At 40.6% G+C, this 26,915-nt stretch overlaps 1 long non-coding RNA gene across 1 annotated transcript in view; it reads right to left on the reverse strand.

Moving 5' to 3' along the window:
• LOC147050813 (uncharacterized) overlaps positions 1 to 26,915 on the reverse strand; it is a 60,956-nt gene that overhangs the window by 32,562 nt on the left and 1,479 nt on the right. The window contains exon 2 of the long non-coding RNA XR_015067281.1: positions 4,033 to 4,153. This is a non-coding gene — a long non-coding RNA (uncharacterized LOC147050813). The remainder of the gene's footprint in view (positions 1 to 4,032; positions 4,154 to 26,915) is intronic.

A 26,915-nucleotide genomic window follows, 5' to 3' on the forward strand; every position in this document is an offset into this window, starting at 1 on the left:
CTTGACTGCGCTCCCCATGACCTTACATTAAAAGCCTCAAAACAAGACAAGCTGTGGATGAGTAACCGACATTTACAAATGTTGCGATAACTCTCATCAGGCATTAACCGCATCAGGAACCTATTGAGTCGGGCGTATCGCTAGAATGGCCACCGGTCACTTATTGTCCTGCGCGTGTTTATCTTAATACATCCAAACGATCATTCCGCAGATCAACAGGACAGAGGCCTTGCTCTACCTTGGTCTCCTAAGCCATTCATTCAGAACAAGACAAACAAGACTGATTCAAATATTTACCACCATGAAAATAAGTCATGAGCATGGGCCAGTATGTCCCATGATGACATAAGGGCCCCATCATTTGTGTGTGTGTGTGTGTGTGTGTGTTTGTGTTAATCAACTAAAATTATGCTGAAGCTCCACTGCACGCAGTTCTCTTCAAGAGGAAATTGTCATTATTCAGATGTTATCGCATATTATACAGATGCAAGAAACACACGAGCACATTAACATAAGCGCAAAGTGTATTCAATATTCATCAGCACAAGCTGTCACATAATGGGCTCCTTCCGCTGAAATAGTTAAACAGCTGACAGAGCACAAGTGACACACACACACTCGTCGTGCTCCTTGCAAGAGTCAAGAATGACAATGTCAAAAAGAAGAAGAGATTAGATCCCATTAAAATAATTGAGGCGCCTTCTCTTATGCCATCTTTGTGCCTTGTGCCAACAGGCAAAATGGCTTGGTCCATTGACAATCTCTCAATTTTTCTGTGTCATACAGGAAATGACAGAATGAAAAAGGAGGTTTGAAGGAATGGGGTGGAAATACAAAAAGTCCTGCCTAGCTATAAAAACAGATATCCTCAAGTATATTCACACATTAAATCAATAAAAGAAACATTTTAAGCTTATAATTATTCCTGCACACCAAATCAATAAAGAAGACATAACTAGACATTTTTATATATGGTAATGACAGGTTTTTATAACTTCATGATCTGATATGTATTTCTGTGCACTTTGAAATAACAAATGTTTGTTGATATATGGCCTGAATAGCATCACGACCCTTAAGGAACTATATATAATGCATGCTTGATGTTATTCTAAATCCCGTACACTGCTCAAGGTGTATAAGAATGTTCTGTACTTGATTATATCTTATGTTTTGATTAATGCTTGATGTGACGTTGTATTTTGCCTAATGCTAGACGCCAGCCTTGGATTATTACTGAAGGTTCTGGATAGAAGGAAAATGTTTTGACTAATGATGAAAAAATGTGGTTGGAAGCATGATTAAACTATGAATGTGACAAAGTAAGCAAGTACATGGAGTGTCAAAAGAACAAACAAACAAATACATGGTAAGTGGTGAGTAAGAAAATTGCATAGTCAGGGAACATGAACGAATTGATGATGTCACACCCAAAACTTCATATAAGTCCGTACAAAATGATAAAATGGGAAGGATGGTGAAGTGGTTGTATGTGCAAGAATGGAGGAGAATGTTTACAGGAAGGTCACTTGGAGATAAAACCAGCAGGTGCCAGAGGGAGAACGCCAGGAGGTAGACAACCAAGAACCCGGCCAAAGGTGATCACCAAGGCCAAAACACGGGAAGGAAAACAACAGCCCTCACCAAGTCAAACACACCCAATCGCCCATAATCAGCACCCAATCCCACGGAACCAGCTCTCACCGAACCAGCAGCCACTCCCATGGAATCAAACTCTCTTGCGAACTTGCCCCACCCTCATAGACTCATCATCCATCAAACTCGGCCCACACCGCCATGTGCAACTGAATATAGGCTGACCAAAGAATCTTGAACTTTGCCTTTTCTGAATGGAGACTTTCTGTTTTTGAGCATGGTCGCACGAAAGGCCCAGCGCTGTATTGTATTTTTCCTGAAAACAGAGTTTTCTTAAGAATTATGATTGAACTCAACCAACCTGAGTAAGTCTAAATTTAGTTTCGGTGTCTTAGCCTTTTCCTAAAACTGAAGAAATAAACTGAGCACACAGTGAGTAAATTGGATAACGGGTGATTGGCTATGGCTTTTGCCGTGAGGCGCGGATAGCGTGCTTCCCAAATTGTGGACCAAATCCAACAGGTTTTATAATTTCTTATGTTAACTCCCAGCAGGTGTTTGAATAACAGAATAGACATAACAGAAGGATTTTCTACAACATTAACCTGTATTCCGTTACAGTTACAAAAAAAAAAAAGATTTCAGATATAGAGGTATTATTTTGGGGGGGATTACAATTTCTATGCGGACAGAAAGAGGCCGGCTGTTTATCCAATCCCAACTTGAAAGCAGGCATAGCAACTTCAAACATACTCATAGAAGTTCTGATTCATCTTAAATAATATTTCTCAAGCGGAGCGTGAGCTGTCAGAGTTGTTTGGACTGCTCGGGTGCACTGCTAACGTACGCCTCCCATCACAAATCCTCGTCAGATTTACAATTTAAATACCATATTGACAGCTACCAAACGGCTAAACTTGTCACCAGGAATAAAAGTGTTTTTTCCGCAGTTGACATCACATACCGTCATCATAACGGAATCATAATTATGGTGTGTGTGACATGTGCTAGGCTACTGCTAAATGCACATGTTGATTTCTTAAGATTAATTTGTCCACTTTGCTTCCACTTTTCTTGTTGTAACAACATTTTTGTTCTGGAGCTAGCAAATCTAATTTGGCAGACATGTCCATCACTGGACACGCTTTGTATGTGTACAATATTTCTGCAAATCTAGCCAGTGTTTTATACCATTTTTTTTAAAACAATGCTAGACAATATTAACCATACATGACAACCAATACAAATAAATGAAAAAAGGATAAACAAAGAAATGAGTGAGTGCATGGCCTGATGCAAAATTGGACTGACCCAGGAAGTTGATCGATTTGAACTTCCTGGGCTGTTTTGTGCAAACGAAACTATTTTTTTTGACAAAACAACCCCAAAAATGTGATATAATTATGCATTATGCAGTATGCATATTCTGCACACCTCAACTATGCTTGTTGGTTCATTGGGATGTGGATGGCTTGTGTATACGTGTTGCAGATCAGGTTTGGACTTGGACTAAGAAAGGTGTATTAGCTCACCTGCTCCCCTACACTCTACAGGGTCACGCTAAATTAGACTTCAATGAGCATGTACACAATCACACGTACACACACACACACAGACTCTAGAAGCGACTGGGCGATAACAGCGGCGATACGACTGCGCCCGTCTGTCTGTTGATGCCACGCTGGATAACATTCACAGCTCCATTTTCAACCACTCCCCTTGTACCACACTAGCAGGACACATGCAAACATGCTCGTACAACACACACAAGCTCTTTTCAACTTTCGTGTCATTTTGCTGTGGTCATACAGGTGACGCGATCGAGGCCAATCCCCCCAATTGATAGGAAATTGACAAATATGATTGGGTGATTGAATTGTTTGTTTGTTTGTTTGTTTGTTTGTTTGTTTGTTTGTTTGTTTGTTTGGTTGGTTGGTTGAAGACAGCTGTATTGTTATTGATCGCAGGATGTTGTCATTTTTGCAGGGTTCAACTTGATATGGTCGATCACCTTGATTTAACTCATATCAGCATAATGCTTTATAATTCGAATGTTTGGGGTCACCAAGGCAATTTAGTGTTTTCCTGAGAACTAATAATTGGACAAGGGTTTTCTAATCATCAATTAGCCTTCTAACACAATTAGCCAATTTATTTAAAAAAAATTAAGGACATTTCTAAGTGACCCCAAACTTTTGAACGGTAATGTATCTTTTATTGTAAGACGATTGTTTTAGATACTTGCTTTTCCTTACATTTTGGCTTAAAATGAAACGACATTTGATATGAAAGTAACGTGTTCGTTTAGGGGGCCATCAAAAGTGGGGTCACACAGGGTGACACTCAAGCTAGAACCGCCACTGCTCATAATTTGTGTGTGACTGTTTTTACATTATTTAAAATGAGAAAAATACCCCGACCGAAATCTGACTTTACCTGCTGTTTCTCGGCATGTCTTCATGCATCCCCTCCATACTGCCCGCTTCCCTCCTGCCTCGATGAAGGCCGTGCCAGTCAGGGGGAGGGCGGGGGTCTCAGGCCCGGGCCTCCCAGACAACTGCTAACAATTAGGGAAATTAGTGGCTCCAGCATCACCATCAGGAGGCCTGCTTGTTTATAATTTAATCGGGCCGCATGTCAAAACAGTCAGGGCTTGAGAGAAACAAGATGCGTCGGCAAGATGAAATTCAAACTGCCAGCCAGCTCAAAATATTAGGAGTGCTCGTTTAATACAGCGTGCCAGCGTGTGGCACCGTGACATGTAGCAGCATGATGGAATCAGAGAGACCTTTTTTTTTTTTAAATCCTGGAAAAAATAATTTTGATTTTTTTTTTTTTTCTAATCCAGCCCACATTTTGTTAGTTAATGCTTTCAGTTTTTGGAATCGACCCCCCTTCACCCCCTCCCTCCCTCCTCATTTCACTTAGCGGTGCTCTGGGAATTTCAAAAGCTTGGATCTACGCCGCCTTTCAAATTCATTATAAAAGCTTTTTGCTAACTAAATAGAAGGAGAGGGGGGGAAAAAACTGCCACATTCATCTCATGGACCCCCCCACCCCCCTCCCACACCTCCACCCTCATCCTCCTGACAATATATAAATAAACTAGAGTGACCTGATTGAGATGTAAAAGGCAGGGAGTTAGCACTGGGACCCATACATTACTTCCCAACATTAAGAGGCGTCTGCTCAGGCGACACATGGCATTTGGAGAGAGCGGCCCCAATGGGCAAACGTCGAGGTTACAAATGATTCACCCAACCAAAGATGAAACAGCGAGAAAAATAACAAGATTTCTTTTGCTATTAGCACCTTCAAAATCTCTTGCCAAAACACATAAACATAATGACAATGGCGCTTCGCTAACACAAATGATAATATATTAGAATATTAACAGCCTGTCGCTGTGAAGGCCTTTGCCAAGGTCAAGCAATCGTAATTTGGACCGATACCAATTGTGAAATTTCCGAAACACCTCATTCTTGGGCTTGAATATTATTTGCGCTTTATTCTCTAACAGTCTCCTCCTTCTACCTTAAGGTGTGGATGGAATCATATACAGATTAAAAGGATTATGTATTTTCATGCATTTAAAACACATTGAACAATAGAGTATAGTTTTATAATATAGTTATACTATATAATTTTAGAATATAGTTTTCAACAAACCTAAACTATAAGTCAGGTCATAATAAAGAAGAAAAGAACATCATTTAATCTTTTGCATCTTAAGCCTTAGCTAAACTTAACTGAAACGGGACATTGAAACAGGATCGGCAACAGGATCCGATGCCTGAATCCGATTCTGTCCATTACTCGCAAAAGAGATCGGGACCCAATACCGATACGGAATATTGAATTGGGACATCCCTACTTCAAATGCAACCTCCCAAGAATAAAGACACTAATTTGGATACATCTGCTTTGAAGAATAATTAAAATGCGGCCCAAACCGACATTACTAGCATAATAAAGCAAAGCGAGTCAAGAAAAGATAGTTAAAAGCATGTTGTGCAGAAAGAAGAACTCAACAGAAGAGCAGAATGAGGTCAGTGTGGATGGAAGAGGGAGTCCTGACGCTGATGGTCTCAGTAGAGCATCATTAAAGCTGATGGGAATCACAACAAGGCCATAATTGGCGATAAGACAACGCACGGTGAAAGTGATCCAGAGCCAGGGATCATGATAGCGCAAACACACACATGCACACGCATACACCAACACATACACTCACTCAATGTGCGCTTGAGTGACAGACCAGCCAGCGAGCAGACCACAAGGGCTGGCAGACATGCAGGATCCCGGTCAAAGAGCATTATTTCCAGTGCATGACTGCATGCAGCGTGGCACCAAACGGCTCTCATTACAGCAGCTCGCTTAATGTGGCTGAGCTGGGCCGGCTATAGTCATACAATACACACACACACACGAGCACACACGAGCACACACGGGCCCTGACCACCAGCCGCCAGGCCGTGCAATCAGCCGCCTGCTATCAGCTTTCTAATTGGATCAGTGGCACGAATGTGATTACAGCAGGCGTATTTATTTACATAATAATTATTACTGCTGTCCCCAGAGGAGCCGCCGAGAACATCAGGGCCCGAGGAGAGATGGAGGGCGGGATAGGCTAGGAGGGAGGGAGATTATGGGCAGAGCAAACAGAGAGGATGAAGAGTCTTTCTGGTGAGGAAGACAAATGGACTCAGAGACAAACAGTGGAAGAATGCATTCTCGCAAGTACTCGCAAGGTTTTTGGTCGATTTGCATTCAAAGGCCTCGTTTCCGATTAAGTTCTTGTTTGTTGTGACAGTTAACAATTGGAAACGTGTAGAGGATAAATCGACAAGATATCGACTAATAAAACGCACAGTCATTTTTCATATGTTCAAAACACCTCTCACATTGTACAGGCCAAGTCAACAGGATCGGGTGAATTTAATCGAGTTCATTTTTACCTAGTTGGTTCTTACTTAGCTTGCAGGTTCCGAGGGTCAGCACGCCGTTAATTAGAAGCGCATTGGAGATTAGCCTGTTGGATGTTATTACAGTGTCTGTTTGGGGTCTGGTGTTGCAGTTCCCTCACATTAACATGTACATATTGCACACCGACGGACATTAATTTACATTAGAGGGAGCCCAGCCGCCTTCCCCGTGGACTTCCCATCCTGACAAAATAGGGCAATAGTTGTTTGAACGAAACTCAGATAAACGTTGCCCCCTTGAGAATCCTTCAAGTACATCCTTCTAATAGCTCAAGTCTTCGGACAGAGGGAGTCAGGGTGGACGATGTGGGAGGGGGAGCTCTGGGGAGATGCTTGCGTTTATGTTTGTCGCCATTGAAGTCGTCCATAGCCCGACTTTGCGTGCCGCTTAATGGTGTATAATCACAGGCTCTTCTAAAAGGGCCAATTATATATCGGCTATGGCACGCTAGAATGAAGGCGAGCCCTCGGGGCTGCAGTAAATTAACGGTCATTAATCAGCTCTATTACGGAAGCTGTGGTTGATAAATACCCCGACAATGAATATGTTTTGCTCAACATGTATAAACTTCATTTGATATGTGTTCTGATGGCCGGCAGGGTGGGACAGGAAGCATGCAAGCTAACCAAAGAGTCCCAGAGGAACGCTACCACAGTAGTTGACGTAAATATGCAGCCGTTTAAAAAGAGAATTAATGCCACCTACTGACAATCAAAGATCTAATCTGCTTCCTCGTTTACAAAACGTTTTGAAAAGTAAATATTAAGCAAACTGGAAATCTTTCGCTGAGTTCCGATTCAGGATGGTCAAGCAGCAACTGTCAACACAAAGACTCCTCTGGGGGCAAACAGTGTCCACTCTAATGGAGGGTTAATCAAATATCTGGCAACTCTGCTTTCTGCGTTTAATAGCTGCCGAGACCACACGCAATCGCTTATCAATGATTGGGATTTTTCGGTGACTGCAATTAACTGACAGCACACAGTTTCAATTTATGGGCCTATTAGATTTGTTTTTACAAAGACATTTTACAAATGGGTATAAAAAGATTTACCTCCTTTCACACAGAACCCAGCAAATTTTGAATATTGACACTCCTACTTTTGCTTCCATACAGCGATAAGCATCTTGCAGTCAGAAAAGTAGATGAGGCCAGTGTCTGGTGTGTCAGAAGGAGGGAGAAAAAAAAAAAAAAAGGGAAACATAATTGTTGGGTTGACTTTCTCAAGGGGGGGGGCTTTGAATTCTAAATGTCATTTTGCATCCAATGCCCAAATATCTGCTTTGATGGACAATGCAAAAGGAAATTCCGCTCACAATAACTGAAGAGAAAAATTTGTTGACTTTGTCACCTCTTGATTCCATGCTGTTTATACCGAACAGCCATGGAAAACAGTCAGAAATCATTTATTTGCATCTTTCACACGGATATCCTGCAATATTACAGCACCATTAGTATAATGCCAGACCCTAATGTACAAAAGCCAGCAAAGCAGGATTTTAACGCAAATATTCACACCCATGTCCCGACATTATGTAATTAGTATGCACACATAGGCTCTGATACTGTCTGAAAAGTTTGAAAATTACAGGGTTGCCTCAAATAGGAGAAGTGCATGGGAAAATGCCAGCTTTGACAAGCACGGCTGTATATTCGTTGACAGCTACGGTCAAACATCAAGCAACACGGGAAAAAAAAGAGAGAAATGTAAACAATACTAGAGACTACACTGTCCTATTTTTTGGTTCATGGCTCAATAAAATCTTTTCTAAACAATTTTGTTTTTTGCAAACACGGTCGTTTCCTGTTAACTCATTACTGACACTACTCTCACAATTGCTTGTGTCCTTCCGATCCTTTTTCCTCAAGCCACCTATACATCTCTTGACTCTCAGCCACAGACAGGCTGCTAAGGCAGCTAATGTCGTTAATTATGAACCAATATGTTACCGTCTGTGTGCAGCTTGGGGGAATTTTAGACTCCCTTGGCCTGGCATCTGGTCCTCTCTCATCATCAAGAAACGTGGGAATAGAAGGATGGCGAGATAGATTAGACAGATGTGAAGGACAGAAACCAAGAGGCGGCAAAAGAGGGCAACATTTGGGGAAAAGTACATAAAATGCCAAAGGAGTTGAGGAAAGAGAAACTGACATTTCATCAAATGACTGCTGTGTTTGCACTGTATGTTTATATTTCTCACTTAGATTTTACGAGAATTTTATTGCTGAAGTAGGACTTACAGAGTTTAAAGGTCTTTGGAGTATACGATCAACTGTCAACTGAGATGGAACAATGGTAATTTGGTCAACAGTGCTTGCCGTTGTTGTTTGTTCCAAGATGATAGTCGATTACTGTGTGCATTTGGGAGCTTAGTCTATTGACATGGACTTCCTCTCTTTGCGTTTTATTAACAACACCGACTTATTGTCACATAGCCATATCCTCCTAAACAGCCAGAACAGCGACGCCGAGGCTAAAGCTAGCTAGGTCGCATTAAGTTCCATTTCCTTTTCGAAGGTCATCATTGCAGTTTTAATGTTTCACATCAAGGTTAGCCTTCTTGGGTGGCATGAACAACACAAATCACACCAAATTGTACACCCAAAGAGGGAATCAAGTTTTGAGGGCCCACTGTATTTTCTGTACTGTATTGTGTTCGTTAGACAAAATGGCGGTCGTTTTAATATAGGACTGTGAAAATGACCAGTGGTTTTCAATGTTGTGATTGAATGGTGTAAACAGGGTGTCTTCTCTATATTTAAACAGAAATTATGTGTTGCAAAAGTTGATATTAAAGTAGAATTCTTTCTGCGTGACTAATTTGTCACCGCACAGCCATTCTGGTCACGTCCGCGTTAGCCCGACGCGGTTCACGCCGGGACAGAGGGAAGACGCGAGCGGGACCCTAGAAGAGAATAAAGCAAAAATGCTATGCAGCCACTGTCCACTTTATGGCTTACACCTGTGGTTTTGCAGCTGTGACAAAAATGTCCACTGTGGGAAAAGGCCTCCTCCCAAGAAATGGTAGCAGAGCAGAAAGCGTGCTTAAGTCATTTGGGTTGTATTCTTTTTACCCGTCATATGCCCTCGTGGCCACATTCCAACTTTAAGCCGCGCATCTTTTATGAAAAGCATCTTTGTTTTCTCAAACTTATTGTTACTGACATTGTCCCTTCTTTTTTTCCATCACGCAGGACAGTCAACTTGTGTGGCCACAATATGTCCTGCTCGTGACCTCCGCATTGTTCAAGTGAAATTAAACTTGTCGTGACAAATTCCACCGAGAGTCAGAGGCCTTTTTTTTTTTATTTTATTTTAATTGGTGGCACACCAACCACTTAAAAGCAGGCTGCATACCAGAAAAACTACAGTCCAGCAAAGCCTTCAAAGTTGACCAAAAAAACCAACAAAAAACAATTCTGTAAAGTGAAGGGTCAAAATGTCATCGTCGTAAAACCCATTATTAACTGCAGAGGCAATGTTTTAACATTTGAACATTCAATTCATTGTATAAATAAGCCAAATAAAACAAATACACATTGACATTTATCGACAAAATGGCTCAAACTACAAATGTGATGTTACATTCAGCTAAAAGAAGTATGCGTATGTACTGTAATTGAAAATTAATCGTACTTGTACTGCGCAACCAGACCTGCAGGTCAGCCTCACGGTCTTCTTTTTATCCATATAACAGTTGCGTTTATACTGAAATTGGTGTGCATGTGCTTACAGATGAGTACAAATTGAAGAGACACTTGGACAAAGGTGACCAGGTGCACTTCAAGTACCACAGGGACTTTTCATTGGTTAATAAATTTCGCTTTAACAGTCCGGATATTGGAGGGAGATGACAGTGTGTCTGTGTGACTTCTATACAGGGGTTGTTAAATTGTACTCACAAGGCAGCAGTTAAATGCTGGTTAATGATGGGCAGCAGTAGAAAAAGACAAGCCACCTTTGGACTCGCCCAGTCCTCACAACAATCCTGGCTCATAAATTGTAATGTATCCATGAACTACACACAAACACACACATACCAACAAAATACATTTCGATTCACCATAATTTGATCAATAGAACCATAGATGGTGCTCTAAGATGTTGGTATGGCCCTTGACAACTCTTCAACTTTCACATGGCCCCTTTAGAAAATTAATTGACCACCCCCTGCTTCAGAGGATCACTGAGTAAAATCTCACAAGGGTTTACGCATATGCATTCTATCCCATAATTTCTAACACTGGCTGAATCCCAAATGTGATCATATTGTTGCATTGCACTCATCCAGGCTTTTTAGCTGCACATTTTTTGGAATGATTTAAATTGGTACGATCCGAATCAGGCATGTTGAAAAGTTTACTTCCAGCCAAGTAATCATACTGACTGGCTGACTGCTTTTATGTTCTATTGTTGAAAGGGTCCCTCGGTCAACACGGGCCAACGGTGGTTCTCCCAATCACACAGGGCACAAATAACATGTCCGCCGCCAAGGCCACAGACGCTCCACCGTGCTTCGTGATTAGCATGGCCCGAGCCGCGCTTTTGTTTTTTTTTTTTTTTGCTTTCTTTGTTTGCCACTGTGGAGAAATGTCTCTGTGGAATCTGGTGTGATTGCACCACAGGTTAGCGACACCCATCCATTAGAGCTTAGCGGAGCCTTGTACTTAGACAGTCTCAGCGGCAGCTATATTTGACCACGCATGCCTAGCCGGGGCCGGACGTCGCTCAGCTTTACTGCTGATGTTTTCCCCCCGCCACACATTCCAGCCATCCTGAAGACCAAAATTAATGTCCTCACATTAGTGCACCTCAGTCTATTTGCCTGATTTTTTTTCCATGTTAAGGAATCGTTTCATTAAAATGACCTTGGGATTGTTTATCACTTTCATTTATGGCCCGGGCGTTTTCGTGCTGGCTACTTGAGCGTGTTTGGAAATCTGACAATATGGTGACGAAAAAGTACACTGGACCTTATAGCCGCTAAAAGCAGGTCTAAGATGGCGAGCACATGTTATGCTGCTTGCGTTTAGAAATTATAAGATCAGGTTTCGGCCAAATATTCCAAAGTAGAGTCACAATTTTGAATTGACCAAAACAATTTGGAGTATTACCAGTCCAGAGAAATTGAGCCAACTGCATGCTGCTAAGTAACTGAAATGATTTTGAATCAAAATTGTAGAGTCAAACACTCAAACTGAGGAAGTCGGTAACAAAGACAATCATGATAATTGAAGTATTGTGTATGTAGTGTAAGTAAGATTCACACTTGATATTCAAAGAACTGACTATATAACTTACCATAGGATCACGTCGTAAAATTCAGTATTGGGATAATCATGTTGCATTCCTTCCCTCTTTTATATCTGTACATAGAAATAAAATAGCTTTCATAAACACAGAAATTTAGTTTGGGATGTGCTTGAGTATCCTCTCTAACATTTGAATATATGTGTGTGGTAAAGGGAAGGTATCACATGGGAATGAAGAAACATCAAGAAAGGAGGAGGGGAGAGCAGAGGTGAATCAAGCAAATCGTCATTTTGACTTAAAAATGCACTCATTATGTGCACTCATGAATTATTTTGCGGAAAAACACTAATTCTGCATTAGACTTACAGTACAATGAGCTGGTAGGCGCAAGAAGGATATTCAAACACTCGTGGGGATTTTTTTTTCCCCTCTCTTCTCTCCACCTTGGTGTGTTTAAGTGCTGCACTGAAAATAGGTCATATCAGCAACGGGCGCGAAGGATAGCACGGTGAAGTCTCTTGGTAATGGCACCAATGCCAAGGGAGAGCCTTCTCTCTGCAGTGGATGCTTGTGTTTACACACACACACACACACACACACACACACACACACACACACACACACACACACACAGACACACACACACATGGGCATGCTGCATTGCTATTAATACAAGCACCAACCGTTTTAATATTTAATTGCTTTGATGGACTGCATCTGTGCTGCTCTGTGATGCAAACATTATTATACATACTAAGTGCCTTAATTGCAATTAGAGCTGAAAATTTAATTAAACCAAATAAAGGAGATCAGAGATGTACCCCCCCCCCTCCCCTCTTCCCCTCCCTTCTGTGTATTTAAGTCTTGTCTGAGTGGCCTACTCCACTCAGGAGCCTTCATCACAGGCAGAGTCTCAATGAGAAAAACTGCGGGTTTTTTAATACTGCGTATTGTTTTCAAATATTAACCTGGAAAAAGAAGTATCTTTTTTCAAATCTAATAATTTACACTTCATCAACATATTTGTTGAATGGTAACCTGCTTCAAGTTAGATAGGTTGCAGAATTACTCAGAAACTATAGTGAGACTTCTGGGGGGGGGGGGGAAATTTGAATCAGGAAACTTAAAACTTCATGTTTGTTTGTTTGTTTGTTTGTTTGTTTGTTTGTTTGTTTGTTATCAATCCAGACTACATCTTTTCAAATTTATGAATGTGATAATCTAGTTCAATTTAGCCAACTATTTTTGATTAGGAACAGTCTTGGGATGGCCACAGAGAGCTCAGTTGTTTTTTATGGTATGAAGGCTGAGTACAGTCGGTGAATGAGGGTGAGGCAGCTTTCTCTTTGATCATGGCCATTTGTTTTTATGATTTAATAAAAATTATACAGTCCAATATACTGCATGAGGATCCTCGAAAACCTGACACAATGTCACGAGACATTTTATGATAATTGTATGCCACTCAATATTTTTAAACGACATTGAATTCCATACACCGGTCCAGAATTCCACAAATAGATGATAAATAGAGCAACATATGAATAAGACATGACATCTAGTAGTTCCTATTTGCTGTCGAGGCCGCCAAGATGAACACACATCGATGCAGGCAGCAATATGGCCGTCTGTCGGCTATGTGTATTATTTATCAGGAGGCGAGGCGTCTCGGTGTGGTGTGTTTGTGGCCTGGTGTGTAAACAGCTGTGTACTTCCTGACATGCTTTTGCACTCTCAGCACAGCGCTCACAGGGTCTGCTGGTACTGATCAGACCGGAGCCAAGGCGACAGGACAACCACCGGACCCTCCCTGCCCCCCAAACCCCCCCACACCCTGAAACCGCTCCCGGTGCACACTAACGTCTATCGGTGAGTGCAAGAGGATGTGGGCACTTGAATAAAATGAAAGGTGCTTCACGTGCAGGTAAATAGCAAACACAGATAACAAATATATGCAGCTTTAAAGTAATACATGAATAAATGAACACACGTCAAGTCTTTCGTGGTCTTTGTTTGAACTTACATGGCAATGTGAGAAGGTAATATGTAGTCAGGTGGAACTGGCTGGTGTTTTTGTCAGTAAACCAAACACACAAAGAGATGCACACAATGGCACCACAGAGGCATGTAAAGGTCATCTCCAAACAAGAAAGGAAAGCGTCGGTAATGTTTATTATTGTTTGAATTATTATCTTCAATCCTTACACAATTTGCATGTTTGTCTTCCTTGTTGTAATGTTCTTCCATTGATGTCATATGCTCAATAAAATGAAAACAATGTCTTTATGTCTTCAATACAATTGGACAACGGACAATTTTAGACATTGGAATGGCAGATTACTTGTCAGTTCAATACATAATATCTTAAATTATGGAAAATCATTTTCAAGACAATCGATTATAATCAAACACACTGATTTGGTCAAAAGTACTGGAACAAACCTTAATTGGCATCAGAGCCCCAACAGAAGATCCAGATTAGAATTCATCTGCCTCTGCATTTTTCACAGAACCCAGCAAAGGATTATGTTATCTCAATCAGATAAGGAAATGATGTCATAATAATGAAACTTTGTCCATTTAAGCGTAGCTACTGATCACGTTAAACACGTAAATACCAGTACTCAACACTTTAATTCTTGAAGTTTCTGCCAGCGTTTACTGTTTCAAATGATCAGAACATTCCTAGAAAAGAACAATGTCCCATCACTGGTGAGCTATTTTTGGAACGGGCTACTCATGTCGTCCTTGAGGGCTACCCGATTCCCACAAGTATCACCATGTCCTAATAAATGTGTCCATAATGGCCCTGTTTCTTTTAAACAACAGCTTTATTCATGTTATCATGTCACATAAATCTTAATAAAAATACATATCAATATAGAAAAGAGGTGGATGAAAGCGAGAAAGAAATGATTGACAACGAGACTGAGTAAATAAAAAAAAAAGAGGGGAGCGGACATTAGCAACATGCTTTACGGAAGGAAAGGTTTCAATCGATGCGGCCACTAATGTATTCAATGCCCGTTCTGTTTACAGAGCGTGTCGGCCACCTGATGATATCCAGACTTTTGGCCAAAATCAAATGAAAACCTTCCAGCAGTCGGCTGTAATGCTCATGTCTGAAAAGGCCCAGTGGACCTCTTGTGAACAAGTTCTGCTAAATCACCATGATTAAGACTTGAAAGACATGAGATTCTGTTTTAAAAGAACAATATCTTAATGAAACATCATGTATCCTGTGACATCCAAAGATAAGAGTAGGCATTTCCTCCCGAGGATAGACTTCAAAATACATTGAGAACTCAAAATGGTCAAAAACGGATTTTTTAAATCAATATCAGACAGAAAATGTAGTTTACTCAGATGATGTGCGTGACATCACACAATAGCAAACCTCTTGTCTTGTTTTTGTTTTATGGCACGTTTACTAATACCGAGTAACAGGCAAGATGGCCGTCCAACAAGTGGGGAGGAAGTATCCTTTCTGAATGAGGAATAATAATAATGGAGTGGACTCTACTCGCACGAATGTGCCAAATGACACATCCTCTTCTCAGGTAAAGTGTTTATGAGGGCCATGAGAGACCAGGAGATGAGAGTCGAGAAATCCACACGTATGATAAGCGTAAAATAAAGGGGAAACAAATCTAATCTATTAAAACAAATGTGCATTGAAATCCAAAGGTGCTTCCCCCAATAAAAGCTCTGCCGTCTGAATGAATCCAGGAAGTCCCATTCAGTATCATTAGCAAATTGAATCCTTATCGATTCCATATCAGTAATAAGTGATATATGGGGCTTATATTGGTTCTATTAGGTTAAATACTGTAGGTAGCCATGAGGTCATGTGCATGCAACATTTCATAGTTGCTCGTAAATTAAACGGTATGTTTTATTAGATTGCTGTGCTGCAGTGAACGTTTTGATTAAGGCTTGTCATTTTTTATTTTGTCAAAATCCATCTGTGTATGCAGTCTCACTAAGAATGTCCATGCAACAATAAGTACAATATTTGAAATAAATGTGGTCCGCTCGGAAAGGACAGCTTGTCAATTTTATTAGTGAACGTTGCACAAAAAAAAATCCTCATAAACTACATGCCAACTCATCGTTTAGTAATTTCATCAGGTTATAGGAGGGTCAAGGTATAAAGAGCATAATAAGTACTGTTCCTTTTTTTTTTATGGCAGTTGAGCGTGATGTGCCAGTTAACGACGCTGTACTTAATGGCAGCGCTGTTTTTTTGTTTTTTTTTTTACAAGCGACCCGACCTCCGACACTCACACAAGCGCTAACTTGCGTTAAGCAGGGTCACGTGTTTCACCGTAATGTCCGACCTGGCGCCTTAATCAGTGCTGCTGGCTGTAAATTGACCATTTGTAAGCATTACCGGATTAGCGTCGCCCAATTATCTGCCATCTTGGGCGCTGATGTGAACAAATGCCACGTCCATAACGTGGACTTAATAGGCATGCGCCAGGTTGATGTAGCACGCGGCTAATTCCCTGATTGCATTTCCAGTGAGCAGACCCGTTCCTGTATGCTAATTGCTGCAAGTTTAAGTAGCCATACACGGCAATGTGGACCTGTTGAGTCGTGTTGGGCCCAGTGTATTTGCACATCCATTAAGTGAACTCTCGCCTCCTCCCTATTGATAGGGCTCATATGACAGGCCGCCATAAAAGCAGCATCTCCATTAAAATAAAATACACGTTCAGCAGGTTGTATTTTACAACTACACTAAAAATAAAAAGTGTTTTACAAGCGTTATTGTTTTCAGGCAATGGGTAATGGTAGACATGAAGGAAAAAAAATTATGGACATTTTATGAGGGGTTCTCTTACAAAAAAATAAATAATAATAAAATCAGTTGGGTGGCGCTGATTCTCACGCTATGTGTCGACCTGACCTAACCTTGAGACTTGGGAGCACTGTTTTAAATTATTCAAGAGGCAATTGAATTTGAGAAAAGATTTGTGTTTATTGTTAAGGAAGTCATATATTCATGGAGCCGTTTATGATGATTTTACAAAATTTGTGTTGATGCGTATCCATATTTTTGTTTGCAGGGAAGCACAATCTAAAAGTGGTCTATAGTCTCCCTATCAGTTTGGGAGTTTCGGATTCAAATCTTTCCTTTGGCTTGAGAATTCTGAAGATTGTCAAACTTTTTTTTTTTTAATCAAATTATGACAGGGGGCTTTAGCTGACAGACACTACCAGGCGTTCTCATTTCTTTTTTGGCCTTGACAGTCATAGCATGATTTTGGCTATATCACTCTGTGTGCGTCTGAGCCGTGAGCAAAATCCCAGCAGCATTTAGTATTTGGTCAACACCAGAGAAAAAGTCCTCTGTTGGCTCGGGTGAAGGCGCCTCTGTGGGTCAGCTCTGGTTCCTGACCAAAAGCCTCAAAGCTGTACCCAATCCAGCGTGGACTTAGCCACAGGACATGGTGCGACTTTGTGTCATCAAACACCGGCTGGATTGACAGAAGTCATGACTGGAGTTGGATAACTTGTGATTGAGTGAAGGCAGTGTAGAACAATAAACCTTTACAAACGTTAACTAAACCACAAATGTGGTGCAGATAAAACGAGATGAAAACTTAACAGAAAGAGAAAACAAGGAGCATCTTATCCCTGTCTGAATATTTCAAATTTGCTTAAAGTTAGTCTTACAGGTGATATTTAGAATTTAGACATAATTCTACAAAAATAGGTGAGAGCTATCTTTATATTAGCCATTATTGTGCTCAGCATACGATGTTGGAATGATTGTAAATTTCTTTTCTTGAAAGGCCTGCGTGCCAAGCCAACATGACATCGCCTCACGCTCAACTCTCTGCAGAGAAGTTCTCACATATTTGAGCACTGCGTGGCTATCATAAAACATTTGGCGGAGGGCAGCGGCCGTCCTATACTTAGTATAGTAATGACTGGTGGCGTTTCACATGGACATGCATTCTGATTAGACTGTCATCTGGAGGCATGTCTGCAGCTGCCGCAAGGCCACAGAGCAACACAGCAAAACAACAACAGCAAGGAACAAAAAAAGAGGAGAGAAAAGAAAAAAATCACACGAGTGCAAAACTGAAGGTTGATGGGAACAACTGATACTCTTTTGATTGACAGATCCAGTGACCATTAGACATCAAGTCAAGACCTTGAGGTGAGAAGGAGCCATTGGTTTAATCAGAACTATACTGCCCTCTGATGGTCACAAAGAAACTTCTATGGTTTGGTAAGGTTTTTTTTTTTTAGTGCAGGATTCCAAATTAAACAGCATCTAACTTCACAAATTTTAAGCAAACACACAGCTGACTTTGCATTTATTTTCTCCACGCTCAGACGGTGGTAATGGTGAGGTCCACAGAAAAACCCAAGCACTGAGAAGTGCCCAAATACACAAGTTAGATTCTCAGGCACAAATATGCTATGTAGGGCATCCTTTTTTTTTTTAACGCAACCCATATTTACTAGGCCACATACTCTCATAGTCGGATATGAATAACTTATAGAAACAAACAGAGACGTTTAAATTTTCCACAAAAACAAGATAACTTACCAACGATTTAGATGATTAAAAAACATTAAATGTAAATATTTTGATTACACTATTGCATAACAATTGTTTGTATAATTAGCTAAAATGTTGTTGTTTTTTTCCCTTGCTGAAATTTAGTCCTGCTGCCACTCAGTTTTAACTCATACAGAGCAAAATTGCTCATGTAAATGTAAAAAAAATAATTATTACAAACGTTTGCTCATTTAGTTCCCATATTATTAAAAACATCTCCAAGAGGGGTGTCCACACTTTTTTGTTTGATCGAAAATGCATTATTCAGCTAAATCAGTCAGACAAACAATATTTCTAGTTATTTTGAAAAACATACATAGATAACTTCCCGCTAAAGGTTTTAAGGTCTTGAGACTTTGGGATGTTTAAGGGCTCTGTGCCCAACTAGACTAGACCCCTGGACTGAACAGTAGCCATATCCCACCTCTAAATTTGTATAGAGCAAAATGCTTCAGGCTTCTTTTCTTTCTTTTTTTAAGTTTAAGTTTAAAACAGTTTTTAAAAACAGTTTTTAAAACTGTTACTTGAGGATGATTAATGTGATATGTTCATCTATTCGACCTTGACACAGCAGAATGTTAACAAAACAATCTTTCTTCTTCAATAGTATTTTAAAGAAAAATTTTGTTTTTCAATTTTGTCGTAAATGTTTCCCGCCGCCATGGCTTTGAGACAAAAGTATGAGAGCATTCAAATCTAAGAAAAAGGAAAGAAATGGAAAGACCATGTTGAATCAGAATGAGCTGGCCACATATGTTATTTATTTTCCCATGTAAACACACAGCGAAAGCAGACATAATCAATAGGAAACTCCAGATTGTAAATAGACGGCTCTAATAGCCTAAACACTGCCCTCTAGTTACACACAAAGTAGCACTGAGACTGAGATGGATACGAACGAGCGTAAGGAGTGAAAAAAGAGAGAAGGAAGGGGGGCCAGGCCAGCCTTATTTACCAATAAAGAGGCTTGATGAGAAGATAAACACACAGGAGACAGTCTGGGCGCATGAGGATGGAGGTGGAGGGGGATCAGGGGGTGAGCCAAGGAGAGGTGGGAAAAGAGAGCAAAGAAAGATTTGATCTGATCCTACACTTTGTTCTACACAGAGCAGAAGCGAGACGAGAAGTTGGCCAGAGTTTAAATGGATTAAGAGTCGGTCACTTATTCCCATTGGACTATTTGAATCCTTGCAGCTAAATGTATGCAATATACACAATAGCATGATATACAAAGAAAATGGTGGTGATTGAACTTCTTTCAATCTGCAGTGGATTACATCTGAAATGCAAATATTGCTTTAAATGAAACAGCAGCGACTAAAATCCACCCATTTAAACTTTAGTTGGGGTTGTGTCGATATTTGGGTGAAATGTGCCTTCAACAGCCCCAGAGCCTGAGAAGAAATATGGGAGCGGCCCTTCATCACTAGCAAGCAACTTAATTACACTTAGCCACATGTTGACAACTTTGCTGAACATTTGAGTATATGCAGGTGCTAACCCCGATAGTTGTGTGAGCGAATGCTGTGCTCTGCTTACCTTTTAGGTTTGACATTTGAGAGTATTTCGTGTGATTAGGCCATGGCTTGAGAATGGCAGAGATTCATCTGGCCTGACTTGCAAGTATCGGGCAGAAAAACCTTCGGTTATGTAATAGAACAATTTCCCGACATTACGATTTGCCAAAATTAAGAAAGGTTTGCTTAGAGAACACAAAGCAATATTATCCCCTTAAATTGAGCGTTTGATTTTAGGTCATAATAATGACACTGGTTATTTTATTGTTACACTTGAATGTCTGTTAAGAATGTTAAGTCATACTTTTCCTTTTTTAATATATCTAGTGAAGTTTTTATGAACCTTTAACTATGTTTAATACCAACAAAATGTTTCTAAATAAACTGTCTAGAAAAAGCATGCATCATTCCTGACCTTCCTGAAAGACAAAGTCAAAAAAAATGATCTACAGAGCACTATAATTTTGTTTATGATCGCCCAGCCTTTAAAACAGAGTTCTACTTTTTTTCACAGGGATGAGCAGTCTACTGTACGCATCTTGGCATCGGCCCTCGGCAGCTGGTGTGTTGGCCATACGTTTTCCCACCGAGCCTCACACATTTCCCAAAGTCTGCCGTCATGGCTCAAGTATGTGTTGTACATGATTACATTTCATTTTTAATTACAACATGTCTGACGCCGGGACATTTAGACTAAACTGGTGGGTAAAAGGAGAACAGTCCCCTTTAAAACCTCAAATTACATCTAATTTGGTGATATGATTAGAGAGCGTGCGTCCCGTAAACACAAACCCGAGGTCTGATTCTGAACCATTAATTGCATGCTGGTCCACAAATAGCTTATCACTTCATATTCTGGCACCAAGCTGACCATGAGAGCATTAAGAAGATGAAGTAAGGACACAAAGGTCGCCTTTCGTAGACGGTCGTGCGGCACATGTGCGCGAGTGCTGGCGTTTTACTTAATAACGTCGAGGATGTGGCTTTGTGCAAGCAGCGCTCTCACAAGTGGTTTTGGTTGCTCACGCCGTGTCACAAGTCATCAGGCTGAGGCTGAGCGGCGACCCCGTGACCGCCATCGGAGATCACAAGTAAAGCACTTAGCGGTTGAGGACCCCCCCCCCTCCGCAACCTCCCTTCGCTGCCCCCCCACCCCTTCCTTCCTCCACGTAGACGCGGCCTTCTCTGATTCCACCGCTGCTGCTAATAAAGGCGGCGAGAGGCTAATTCAAGTCAACAGTTGAAGGAGAGTCCTTGAAAAGAAAAAGTTAAAAGCAAGCCTGTCTACACTTTTTAAAACTACTGGTACCGTACCCAAAAATGAGATAGGAGATTGATTCCATCGGCACAATCGGACAAGGGATGCTAATCATCTTTTAAGAAATAATTTATAACATAATGTAAACATAGAATCCAAATGTCCATTTTCCATTGTGCTTGTAGGTCATTCTAGCATTGTTGGCCTATTTAAGCAGATTATTAACTATTTCAAAATTAATAAATAGTTAATGTTTTTCATAACATTTTTCCATAACATTTTGTCATACACTATTGTTCTGGCTTTTACGGATGGCAGAACCCTATAAATGAAAATAATGAGAGACAGGCCTTTTACATTCTAGAATGGACCTTTAAGTGACTGAAACTGGAAATAATCTAAATTACAAAAATTACTTTAAGATGGGTGATTGCGCAATACTCCAATAGTACAAAAATAATGATTATCATGAGAGAAACTACTGGAGAATTTTTTTTGTACCTTTATTAAACGCACTGGGCACGACGAGGGTGGAGTAATATTAAAAAAAAAAAAAAAAAAAAAGAACGAAAGAAAGAAAGAAGCGATGATAGTTTCTCAGGGTAATAACAGGTTTGAGCGTAAGCTATGTTTGAGGCTACCACAATGGCTACCCTGTCCTGCACCGCAGCACTCCCATGACCCGGCCTACGAGGGACGGCACAGGCCAGACACAATTAGTGGTCACAGATTCCTCGCTGTGTATGTGTGCTTAAGACAGATGGGTGAGTGAGCATGGTGGTGGTGTCTATTTGTCCGCCTGTATATGCATCCGTACCGTCTTTATGTGTGTATGTGTGCGCGCAGTTGCACTCCACTGAAAACCAACATTCCTCACTGAGAGTCAGCGGGTGCATCAACCTGCTGGTCATTTGCCAACAATGGGTTCAAGTCCATATTGTTTGCTGTTAAACTACATTGCCAAAAGTATTGTGTCACACAGCCAAATAATTCAGGTGATGCAATCACTTCCGAAACGTTGGCATGCAGGCTAGTTTACAAAAAAAATGTGTGAAAGGGTTGATGGCTTTCAGGAGCTCAGTCACCACCTGTGCAAGCTGGGAAATTTCCCCTTGACCTTTTTTGAGATTTGAAAAATCATTTTACAGGGAGTTTAAAAACATTTTTTTAAATGGAGCGGGGAATGATTTGATAAGTGAGTTAATTAATGATAAGTTAATGAATTCATGAACTTGGTAAAGGAACAGCAACAACAAAAAAACTCATAAGTCAAGGAAGATTCCACTATGTACTATTTATGCATGGATGGGTTGATTCAGAATTTAGAAACTGTTGCAACAATAATTTCCCCCTGTTTTATGTGACACAAAGCATGTCACTAATCAATTGCTGTATAAAGTGTCGAGTTGTCCTTTAACAAAAGGAGACCATTTTGAGGTAAAAGCATAAAAGTCAGAAATGGAGCCAAGTGTTTGCACTAGAGGGGGTCTTCCCCAATTTGGGCCATAGTTTTTGTGTATATGGAACTCAGAGTAAAAGTCAAATTTGGAATTTAAAGAGATTTTGTCGTGCTATTTTACTCCCTGATCTGTCAACTGTGATGAAATTTAGTATTAAATCTAAACTTGCAGACAGCACTTTTGTGTCTGTTTGCCATCAGTCTTCATTTTCTTTTCCCCTGTGGACGCACAATAACAGCCTAGCTCTGTTTTGATCTTGGTCTGCGCTGCGGTCGAGACTGTTATGAACAAAAAAATGGCAAACTTGGAAACAAGCTTCCCCTCGGAGCATTTTTACGAGTTCACCCATGGCTGCAGATTTTTAAAAATATACATACTTTATATATGCGGTCATATCAGTTTCTAAAGACGGCAACATATCAAAAGCTTGACAGTTCAACGTATTATTTTTGTCTTCAACGGCAGACTTTACCACAAAAACTGATTGGTTAAAATTTAGACCAACCCAGGGAGTTGGGTCAATTTGACCCGACATTGGGTTGCTTTACAAAAAAACGATCACTTTTTGGGTTGTTTCGCATACACAAAAAGTGTTTTGTGCACACAAAAAAAAAATTGTGCAAAACAAACTTCCACCCATAAAAGCTTAAAAACCGTTAAAAATTGGACTGATCCAGAAAGTTGGGTCAATTTGGCACAACTTTGGGTTGTTTTGCTAAAGAAACAATTCAACGGTAAAAAAGCATGTGAAAAACACAATTAAACACTGTAAAATGTTAAAGTAATAAAACTGCCTTAACGTTCATACCAATACGTAAAGTGATCATTCATTTTGAAGAAATATCACAAAAAAATCACCCTTGATACTTGCTGAACCGAAATTTGCAGAAGTCTTGTATGTTGGAGTCAGTGACAGCAAATTAAACCAAAGTTTTCGACCAATTTGTAGGTGTACTTTCCTAAAACTACTTGGACGAAAATGAATTTGACGATAATGTCCAAAACAATAACAATCTCTCAAGCAGCATCAAACACAATCCACACACACACACACACACACACAGAGTCATATTGTGTGCACTTTGAAGTGTCAAATCATCTTCCTCAGTGAATGTATCAAAGTTGCAACTTTTTCCAAGTCTAATTAGACACTTCCAGTCCACAGTAGACATGGCCGCTCAGCGGGGCTGTTTCAACCCCATAGTCAACGTGGAGCCTCGGTGCTATTAGCCATTCAGAATCCCAGAAGCCAGCGCCTGTCCTGTTTTAATGACAGCCCTCACCCAGAGTTAATTTCACTACCATTACAGCCGTCTTTTTAAAAGTGTCTCAATTCCATTTTCCTTATCATCGTTTTAAATAACTAACAAAAGAGTGTCGCACAATGGCGCCACATGTTTTCTATGCTGGGTGAATCACCTGCTCTTTTCTTAAATGTGTATTAAATGAGGCATCCAGCTGATGACAGGATGATGCCTTGATGGGAAAGTTGTTTTTTTTTTGTTTTTTTTTTACTTATAGCAATTTACCCGTTTGATGAAAATTGGTCTGTATGTGCTAATGGTCTTTAGTAACAACTGGATCCATTGCAAACCTTATACCGGGACGACTTCAAACAGAACGTCAAAGTTGATGATTGAAGCGCTCACTGTGAACAAACTCACCCACAATGTTAAAAGAAAAAAAAAAAAAACTCAATTACAATTTTGACAGGAGTTCCTCACAGACATGTTTTAGGTCCCGCCATTTTTCATCATTTTAAGAAACGCACAAGCCATGCAAAAGTCCTACAGAAAGTTAAAGAAAGGAAGTTGTCAGTCGGCAAAAGTTTTGTCCATGATTATAATGTTATTTAATGTGATGATGTCCGTTCAAACAAGTTAAAAATGAACAAATCAAGTCACTTCACAATCTTATCAGTATGTTCTTTTGATTTTTTTTAAGGAAGGCATCTTGTCATCTTATGCACGTCAAAATCATAGCCTATTGTGAATAGCGGCGTGTTCCGACAATTACACTGACGAGAGTGTATGCGTTACCTCGCCGAAGTCTTCGTGTCCCGACCCCCTACCTGAGCAATCACGCGCCATCTTCAGACACATTATACGATAATTGCAGCCATTCACGAGTTCCAATTATTTTTTCAGTTTTTCTCACCAACAGTTAGTCTGCTCCAAGTCCAAAACTTTTAGTTTAGTTTACCTTTCCAAAACATAAAAAAAAAAGAAATGCTCAAATGTGAATTTTGTCTCACACTTTCCTCCTCTCAGCAAACGGTGAGCGTGTTAATAGCTTGTGTCACTTTAATTGGTTCTTAAATGCTGTGAATAGCACCACCCCGACCCCCCGCCAGGCCTTTTAATGAACAGGTAGCCCTCCGTGATTACAGCAATCTTAACCCTCCCACCCCGCTGTTAGTCGCTGCGAATACACGCCACGTGCATGCTTGCCAGCCACGCAACCAGCGCTTAAAAGGACAAAAGCAATTTCAGGAGCTACCGCATGCTGCAAGATGCTGGCTAATTTAACAGTGCAAAAGAGAGGGTGGCAACTCAAGAAAATGAGCAGAGATGAGCCCAGGAAATAATTGCTGGCGTAAAAAGAAGAAGAAAATGAATTGTGGTCACGTTCACTCAAATGCAGGAGAAGTTTTGCTTGATTGTAAAACTCGTGACTTCTCTGAGCGACTTTCATGATCCTCAAGAAAAGAGCACAAACTTGTTTGTCTTCCTTTTCCCATCCCTTGCCTCCATCTGTTGTTTCCTATTTAAGATTGTGATTATGGATATTCTCATTCATCCAGGTCAGTTCTGTCTCAGAGCAACTTGACTGTTCTGTTTATCTGGATTTTCCACGCTATGTTACTTCATCTTAAAAAATGCCTAAGAGTTGCATATTAAATCGAGATGCATTGTGGGATTTATAGTTTACGGCTATTGTTTTCTTTAAAGCCGCATAAATGCGTATTTTAAAAAAAAAGAAATTTTAGGATTTAGCCTGGAGGCCTTGAGTTTGACATATGTGGCCGAGAGTGAGCAAAACCAGAGGCGATCTCATCGGAGGAGGCCTGTCGCCAGTGTATACGTGCGGCTGGGTGGCAAACCTCAGCTTGTATACATATTTGTTCAATTGTGTGAGCGTTGCTTCCGTAATCCTGCCCGCCCTCCCCGTACACGTATACAAACAGGTAAGCCTTTGCCCATGGCAGACACCGACACGGCAAGACGGCCGGCGGGGTTATAGGCGGCCTTTTTCTCCAGATGCCCTTTGTAAATAAGCAGAGAGCCCTTGGCGGGGCGCCGTCGGGCCGCCTGGCTCACCTTGTCCCGACGGACGCAATCAGGACCCCCGAGCCCCCCGCCTGTCGCACCTTGAATAGAGCGAGGAGTGGAGTCTGGCGTGCATGAGCCGAGCGAGAGTGACACAGGCGAGCGGCGGCTCTAATTCATTAAAAACAGCCTGCTAATATAAACAGTCATTCATTTAGCTGCTTGACACTGGGCCGTCTGGACAATGTGAAGAGCCCCAATAGAGCTGCCATACACTTCTCTATGTGGGTGTGGGCATGTTTCCCAAGCAGATAGATTGAAACAAACCAGAGGGGTCCATACTTCATTAGAACTAAAACGGGCATTTAACAAAAATGACATCGAATCAATTTACAGTGCAGCCTAACTAAAGTCAAATGCCTTTGACATTATACAATTAAACCAAAGAACCTGCTTCTATGAAGTGGTGCAAAACTTCACCACTTTACTTCAGTTATGACCACAACTCGCTTAAATGAATTGCAAACATTTATCTTTGAACCGGGAGAGAGAGAGGTCAGCCAGTCAAACATCGCCATGTTATATAATTTTTTAAAAGCGTATTTGATTAAAAATGGATTTAGCGGATTAAAATTATACTATTTCAAGATAGTGTTGTGTCGGTCGCGTCAATATATGATGGTAATATAAGGTAGAATACCAGCATGAACCATGCTAGCAGCCTGATTTAAAAACAGCCAATGGAAAACAGCCAGGATTCCAGCCCAGAGAAAAAGTGTCAATTACCGGAGTGCTAAAAAAAATTCACACAGGAATATATATTATTGCGAACCACTTTTTTTTTGAATAAAGAGTTTGTAGATTTAACTAAACAGCAGAAGATAAAGAAGATATGCACATTTAAAATATTATAATGGAACATTTTAACATCTTGGGGTTGAGTGATGTAATATTTCTAAATTAATAAAAAATGAATCAAAACAAAATTAGGCAT

Source organism: Syngnathus leptorhynchus, chromosome 9, assembly GCF_054491065.1.
Source record: "Syngnathus leptorhynchus isolate UIUO chromosome 9, UIUO_Slep, whole genome shotgun sequence".
In the NCBI taxonomy this organism is placed as follows: Eukaryota; Metazoa; Chordata; class Actinopteri; order Syngnathiformes; family Syngnathidae; genus Syngnathus; species Syngnathus leptorhynchus.